The following is an 8973-nucleotide window of genomic DNA, read 5'->3' on the forward strand; positions in this document are numbered from 1 at the left end:
GTTGGTGGGTATATAGGTATATACTTATTTTATTATTTATTCTATACAAACATGTATATATATTTTTCAGTTAATATATTCATTATAAAAATGCCCAAATAACTATGTAAAAAAAAAGGTTAGACATAATGTTAATACTTTGCCCACTGAATCCCTGAAGCCTGGGGCAATTACCTCCTCACCTGTGATCCTGACACAATGTTCAAAAGGCCAGGCTTATCTCTAAGGCCATTCTCTCAGCATGGACATCTAGATGTGAAGCAAGTATACCAGGATAAACTTTTTTTACTTCCACATTTATAATTATGTCACAGTAATTTAATCTCTTATCTTGATAAGAAACATTCCTACTAGATTTTAAAACATGAAAACATCACAAATTCTCACCTCCATTTACCTTCCTCTAATTTGTCATCTGCCTTAGTCCTGTGTGGATAATATAAAATAACAATAACAAAATTGGAATGCTTACTTTGTGCTATGTTTTATGCATTATAACTTACTTACATTAATTTAAACTTTACAACACACCTGTGAAATTAGTAGTGCTACTTTTTCAACTTTTTGTTGTTACCCAGGAATGAATCCAGGGGTGCTTAACCACTGAGCTGCATCCCCAGACCTTTAAAATTTTTTTAAAAATTAATTTATTTTATTTGGAGACGAGGTCTCATTAATTTGCTTAAAGGCTGGCTTGGAAATTGCCATCCTTCTGCTTCAGCCTCCAGAGCCGCTGGTGTTACTGGTGTGCACCACCACACCCAGCACTTTTTCTACTTTACATATGAAGAAACCAGGTTGGGCCTGGTTTCCAAGGTATTTAGGTTCTCAGGTGGGCCCCAAACCAGACACACTAACTGCAATTTTAACCACTAAAATCAGTGCTTACTCTTGACAGTTCTCTTTCCAGAAACTGTAGTTGTCTCTGAACTAAACATAAATATCTTGGATGCCTGGAGTGTATTTTCGGTCCTTCAGAGTTTTGCCCACTGCAGATTCTCTATCACCTCACTTGGTTCAGCTGTTCCCTCTGTACTGTTTTTCTGCCTGAATCTCAATATTTCACAGATACTATGACTGTGGACATGGCTTGACAATCACTTTTAGCCAAGAGGATCACTCATTGTCTTTCTGTCCTGCCCAGATGAGTGAATCTACTGCCAGGCTGTTTATCTTGCTGTGAATAAAAACAACTTAGCCTATGAATTTCAAGCCACAAATTGTGTGCAAAATAATAATAAGATTTTTAAAAAACTATTTTTGTTGTAGATGGACATAATACCTTTATTTGTTTGTTTATTTTTATATGGTCACATGAGGATCAAACCCAGTGCAGCAGATGTGCTAGGCAAGTGCTCTACCACTGAGCTACCACCCCAGCCCCTAATAAATAAGATTTTAAAATCAGATAAGAAGTGAGTAAAATATTGCTTGTATATGAAGAAGATGGAATATCCAGACACTGAGAGTGGACCCTTTGCTCAGAGTATGTGAGCAAAAATAGCAGGAGAGAGGAATAGAATTGTATAATAATCACAGATGCCCCTAGCCCCTAGGTGAGATGAAAGGAGTAGTTGATTTCTGGCATAAATCCTTCTGCATTAAAGGTGATCAATATAAAATGTTTGTTTATAGGATAAATGATTGAATCATGCATACCTGATGTAAATTATAAACCTAGAAGAGACAGGATATGGTCATGAAAGGGAAAAATAACTAACTAGATATCTAGAGTTAACTTCTGGTTAAAAGCAAAGCCCAGAAGATCCTTGATTCCTCTCTGAAATATTAATGTCCAAAAGTAGAAAATAAACTAAGAGGCCTGGCTACTAAGGGCCTGTGATGGTTAATTGACTTGGACACAAGGTACCCAGATATTTGGTCAAAGATTATTTTGAGTTTGTCTGAGGGTGTTTTTTTTTTTTTAATGAAATTAACATTTGAATTGGTGGACAGAGGAAAGCAGGTTGCCTTCCCTAATGTCTATGGGTCACATCCCATGGACTGAAGACCTAAACAGAACAAAAGGGCTGAGTAGGAGGGAACTCCTTCTGTCTTGAGTGCTTGAATTTTTCCTGCCTTCAGACTCCAACTGAAAGATAGTTCTTCGTGGGTCTCAAGCCTGCTATCTTTCAAACTCTCCATTTACTCTCCTGGGTCTCCATCTTGACAATCACAAATCTTGGAACTTTCCATCCTCATAATCTAATTCCTTTTAATAAAACACACATTTCCCCTTCCCCCATGTATGTGTGTGGTTCTATTTCCCTGGAGAAACTTAATTAATACAGTATCTAATTCTTACCAATAAGGAGGAATTTTTTGCCTGTAAAAAACTGAGAAAAAATGTAAGAGCCATGTGAAAGTTGGAAATAGCAAGAAATAATAAGTATTTAATGTGGTAGCTATTCTATAGATATGAAAAAAAGGTGATTATAATTCTGCAACATGGTACTTTAGATACAAAGTGAGCTTTTAAAGTATTGAAAAAATCTGATTCAAAAAATTCAAAATATATTTGCAGAAAAAGGCAAAGAACATGAAGATGCCAAGGAGACTGTAGAGGGAGCTGTCTGATCAGCTTAGATACTAAAGGACAGTTTAAAGATTAAAGAAGAGCATGCAACCAGATTGCTTGAGCATGCACTATTCACTGACAAGTGACTTAGTAAACACTTGTATGAAGAAAAAAACAAATGAAAGACAATGATAAGAAATATAAGAATTGTGTCCATAACAATTACACTCATGTATTCTCAGATTGAAAAAAAAAATATGCTATGTGGTAAAGAAGATCACGGTGCTTTGTTTTTAGCAATAGCAAAACTAACACCAGAAAACAGGACCTGCTTGAAGACCATGCTCTAATACCTTTGGGAACAGAGAAAGTAGGCATCTTAGTCCCAATTTGTTTCTGTTCTCTTCCAAGGTAAATATTGGACTGAGAAGGGTTACAAAAGCTCTAGAAAGAGGAAATAGAGTGCAGAGTGGGGTGGACCTTTAGAGAGCTCTAGCTCATCCCAGACATAGGACCTTATATTTCTTAAGAGTTTGCAACTCTTAGAACTTGGCATCATATTCACACATGACATTGAATCCGTTTAGTCATTCCAGCAGTAGTTTAATAAGCACTCACTATGTTTCTGGCAGAAGTTAGACACTGGGAATGCATATAGGAAGACAATACAAGATATTCTCCTCAGTAACTTGGGGAATCCCGGAGAATGGGCCAGGATTTGGAGATTAGGAAATATTCTAAGGGAAATAAGGTGCATTTCTGAAACTCAGACAGTCAGGTTTCAGACATATTGAGATATCCATAACAAACATTTGGTGGACAATAAAAGTAAGATTCAGGCTTCTGAACCATGGACTCTGATCTTAGATTCTGTTCTGATCCCCAGTCCTCCTGTTGCTTGGTCATCCTGTAGTCTAGTTCTTAGCTTTGTTTCTTGATTATAATTTGGTCCTTCCTCTCTGAATCAAATGCTGAATAAGACTTTCACTTATTAATTTCTTCAATAAATGTTGATTGAATATCTATTATGTGCTCTATTCTAGATGCGGGGATGCAACAGTAAATAAAACAAAGCCCCTGACCTAATGAAACTTACCTTCTGGTACTTACTGTGATGGTGGAGACAAAGTAGAAATAAGCCTATATATGTATGGTATATGATAATTCTGTGTAAGGAAATAAGGATAAAAGATTAATGGGGGATGGGAGTTTCTATTTCTCAAATACGCTGACACTTGGACACAGATCAAAAGGAATTGAGAGTGACAGCCATGCTTGTGTCTACTGTGAACATCTCAGTAGAGGGAAATTCCAGTGTAAAGGCTGGAACAGAGTTGAGTCGGGGAAGACTGTAAGAGGTCATGTAGTGGTAGTGAGAGCAAAGGGATCATGGATGTGGAGAGCCTTAGAAGCCAACATATAGACTGGCTTTAATCTGAGATTGAGTTCTTGAATGGTTTTGAGCAGGGAAATGCTATCATCTGACATGTTTTAAAAAGTATAACTTGGATTGTCATATACAGAATAGGCTTGAGATAGGGGAGAACAAATTAGAAGCAGAGAGAGCAGAATTACCTGATAGACTGGGAAATAGTTAATATCGGCTTGAACCAGTCTATAATAGTAGAATCAGACAAAAGTTATGCATCTTTGAATGTATTTTAAAAAGTATAGCTTAGATAATTTGAGATTAGATTGAATGGTGTGGTATGTGGAACAAGACATAGTAGACATGGAATATTCCTAGCTTTGGCTATTAATACCCTCTAAGACATGGCTTGTCCTCATATTTTGATTTTATCCACTTCTAGATATTTTGGAGGCCAACTATTCATATCTTTACTAAGAACCCTGGCATTCAACACTGGCGTTAGTCTTCTTGCCTGGCTTCTGCTAGGTTTGTTCTATCTATTGGAAGAGCATTAGACAGGGGCTTTCTTCCTTGAAGCTAAAATAAATTCTAATTGAAATTACTTTCATTGTGTCCTGAAAATATATATCAGCCTAAGGGAAATGGGATTAATTATGTAGAAATATTTAGCATTGTATTTATTTTTATTGATTAAGGAATCGATGTATAGAGAGGTGATCATAAAGTGAAAATGGGTACATGAATCCTGATTCAGGAGAATGAAATTTCCAGGAAATTGAAGCCTTGTTTCCATATCAAGTAAAAAAGATAGATGTTTCAGAAGTCTTTTCCTCTATGTCATAGTGAATATTTTAGTCCAGAAACAACTTCTTATACCAATAATTTAATGGCTAAAATAAAATCTTAAGTGCTGATGCCTGCTCTTTTTTTTTTTTTTTTTTCACCATCGAAGTGCATATCACCTACCTGGTCACTCTTTCTCCCTTTTACACTAATGGGAACCCAGACCAATGTCTTTGGAAAAAAGAGCTGAGAGTGGCATTACTGCAACCCTGGGTCAGACTGAGCAAATCCAGCTTTGCTTCTCTGTCATGGCTGTTACACAGATGTCTTACCATTCCCACATACAAACAGGAGCTGATTAAAACTCTGATGCCCTATTTAAGCTTTCTAGCTTCAGAGAGAAGCTATTTTGAAAAGTGAAAAGATTACACTCTGATAATAGACTAGAGGTCTTACACATGTGAATGGTTGACAGAGAATTAAAAGAGCAGACTTGGAATAAATGCAGCCTGCACGTGGTGATGAAGCAGTGAGGGTGAATCATTCTCACATTGACTGCAGGGGCTGTTTGAAGGAAGTTCTTTGCTCAGGTCATTGTTGCCCTTGTGAGCTAACACAATGGCAGGCAGATTAGGGGGCTGAGGTCTGATCGAACTGCTGTCTTCTCCAGGAACTAATTAGACCATAGTCCTTTGATGTCTCAGGGATCTTAGTTCCTAATTGGTTGACTCCTCTCTTCCAACTTTGTTTTATCTCTGAATTTTCTTGAATAGAAACATTTTCCCCAGCATCATCAATCATGTGAAGAAGTAGATGACTGGTAGAATTTACATTTGTTCTAATTTATTTCAAACAAATGATGATGCAGATTGGAATCTTGTTAATTTCAGGCTGAGACCCCTACCAGTTTCATTGAGGGGCACCTGTGGGTAGACAGGACCTTTAAAGTCCAAAAGGTGGGATTAAAGGAGGTCAAAAATCTGGGAAGACTAGCTGGCTCAACTGTGATAATACCTGTATGATGATGTGCTTTTTTACTAAGAGAAGAGAAATCATACAGCCTGAGAACACAATGTTTATTGTAACATTGATCTGTTATTTTCTGTCCAGGAAAACCAACCTAGGAATGTAATAACTAAACAAATAAATTCTACAAAATGTACTGTGTGTCAAGAACTTTGCCTGGCACTAAGTGTTTGATGACAGAAGACAGTTAAGGTATTAGTCTTGTTCTATAATTGATAAATTTAAAACTGCATTCCACCAAAGTAGAGAGGCAGGCCTATTATGTAATCTATGACAAGCATTCAAGTGTCTTTCAGGTCTATTTTTGTCTTAACCTATGTGTCATAGGTAAAAATGAATTATAGGCACCAGGCCAGATTTATAGCCACAACTTAGCCTAGATTTTATATTATCTGAGTTGGTCCACATATTGATGTTACAGTATAGAAACAATGTATAAGTGAAGATATTCCTGATGGTTTCTTTTTTTCCTAGGTGTAGATGGACACAATTTTTTTTTACTTATTTTTATGTGATGCTGAGAATCGAACCCAGTGCCTCACATGTGTGAGGCAGGTGCCCTACCACTGAACTATAGCCCCAGCACTTGTCCCTGATGTTTGAAGCGGGTGGTCTTCCAGTGTACTCGGGTGTATAGATATTGAAGTAACAATGCAGGGTACAGGTTATCATTCCTGTCTGATCATCTTGATCAGTCACAGTGACGCTGAGGAGTACACATTTCTTGGACTGGAGAATTGATTGGATGGCCTCTGTTTTCCATTAGGATGGACTTGTTAGGCCTGACATCTGTTTGGTGGCTCTAACTACATGAAAGTCAGAATTTGAACCTCTTTAGGGAAGCTTTCTGGTATGCCTCAGTTCTACTGAAGTTGGTAGTTAGAATTTGCTGTAAAGAAGTGAACGATCCATTTGAGGAAGTATCTCCATACCTCTAGAGTGTCATAATTTATGTAGTTATTACCCATGCTGTTGTTTTGTCCTTGTCATAAGATGTGAGGATTAGAAGGTATCAGTAGTAGTTCAGGTGCAATTGAATGTTCTCACCGCAAAAAGCAAATAAGATAGGGATCTAAAGTGATGGATGTCTTAGTTTGATTTAATTATTCTACATTGTATTTATAAATCACAACATCATCTCTGATGAACTTAGATGCAAAAATACTTAAAAAATATTTGCTAATTATGTTCAACAACATATTAAGAATATTATACAACATAACCAAGTCAAGTTTTATTCCAGAGATGCAAGGATGCTGTTTAATATATGCAAGTCAATAAATGTAATTCATCACAATAACAAAATTAAGGACAAAAATCCCTTAGTAATCTCAATAATGCAGAGAAGGCCTTTGAAAAATTCTGTACCCATTCATGATGAAAACACTGAAGAAACCACAGATGGAAGCTTTATGATGTAAAGACATCATAAAGGGTATATGTGAAAAACTCAAAGCCAATCTCATATTAAAAGGGGAAAAACTGAAAGCATTTCCTTTAAAATCTGGGACAAAGATGCCTACTCTTATCATTCCTATTTAAATAGTGCCAGAAATTCTAATCATAGCAATTAAACAAAAGAAGGAAATAAAAGGGATAAAAATAAGGAAAGGAAGAAGTCAAATTATCACTATTTGCAAATGAGATTACCCAATACCTAGAAGATCCAAAAGAGCTCCACTCAAAGATTGCTAGAGCTAATAAACAAATTTGGCCAAGTAACAAGTTATAAAATCAACATAGAAAAATCAATAGCTTTCCTATATACTAGCCAAAAAAAAAATCTGCTGAGAAAGACATCAGGAAAACAATTCTATTAACAATAGCCTCAATATTTATTATTTTTTTTAATATTTACTTTTTTTTAGTTGGACACAATATCTTTATTTATTTTTTTAATGTGGTGCTGAGGATTGAACCCAGGACCCCGAATGTGCTAGGCGAGTGCTCTACCACTGAGCCACAACCCCAGCCCACAATAGCCTCAATAAATAAATAAATACCTAGGAATAAATCTAACCAAGGAGGTGAAAGATCTCTACAATGAAACTATAGAACAGTGAAGAAAGAAATTGAAGAAGACCTCAGAATATGGAAAGACTTACTGTGTTCATGGATAGGCAGAATTAATATTGTCAAAATGGTCATACTACCCAAAATCTATAGGTTCAATGCAATCCCAATCAAAACCCCAATGACATTCTTCACATAACTAGAAGAAACAGCACTAAAATTTATTTGGAAAAATAAAACCCAGAACAGCCAACACAATTTTAATCCCAATAAACAATGCTGGAGACACATCAATACCTGACTTCAATTATACTACAGAGCTAACAAAAAATACATGGTATTGGCATAAAAACAGACACATAGACGAATGGTAGAGAGTAGAAGACAAAAGGAAATTCACACAGATACAGTCGTCTGATCCTTGACAAAGGGGCGAAAAACATACATTAGAGAAAAGACGGGCGTTTTAACAAAAGGTGTTTGGACAACTGGCTATCCATATGTAGAAGAATGAAATTAAACCCTTATCTCTCACCCTGCACAAAAATAAATTCAAAATGAATCAAAGACCTCAGAATTATCAACATTCCAGCTTCTAGGCACAGGCAACAACTTTCTTGATAGGACCCCAAAAGTCCAGAAAATATTGCCAAGAGTTAATAAATGGGATAACATCAAATGAAAAATTTTCTGCTCAGCAAAGAAAATAATTAGGAGAGAGAGAAGGGGAGAAAATCTTTGCTACCTATTCTTCTGAGAAATGATTATTATTTAGAATATATAAAGAGCTCAAAAAAACTTTACACCAAAAAATTAAATAACCCAATTAATAAATGGGCAAATGAATTAAACAGGCACTTCTCAAAGGAAGAAATACAAAAGGCCAACAAATATATGAAAAAAATGTTCAACATCATTAGCAATTAGGGAAATGCAAATCAAAACTATACAGAGGAAACGCGAGAGGTTTGTCGCACGGAGGGTAACACTGCTTATTCAGCAAATCGCCCCGTGGCTAGAGTCTGCAGCGCGCGCTGGGAAACGAGGAGATAGCGACGCAGGGATACAGCGCTGCAGTTTCTGCCAGCCGTGCAAGCACCGTACTCAGGGCTGAATTCTGGGTTCGAGACGGGGGAAGGAAGCGGTCCATCTCGGTTCTCCACACTGGTCAGACCACAGAGGAGGCCAGCAGCCACCATGTTGGAAAGCTGACGTCACCATCCCTGTTTTCGACTGACCGCAGCTCATTCAGCCATAGAAC

This window comes from Marmota marmota, unplaced genomic scaffold, assembly GCF_001458135.2.
Source record: "Marmota marmota marmota unplaced genomic scaffold, marMar, whole genome shotgun sequence".
Taxonomy (NCBI): domain Eukaryota; kingdom Metazoa; phylum Chordata; class Mammalia; order Rodentia; family Sciuridae; genus Marmota; species Marmota marmota.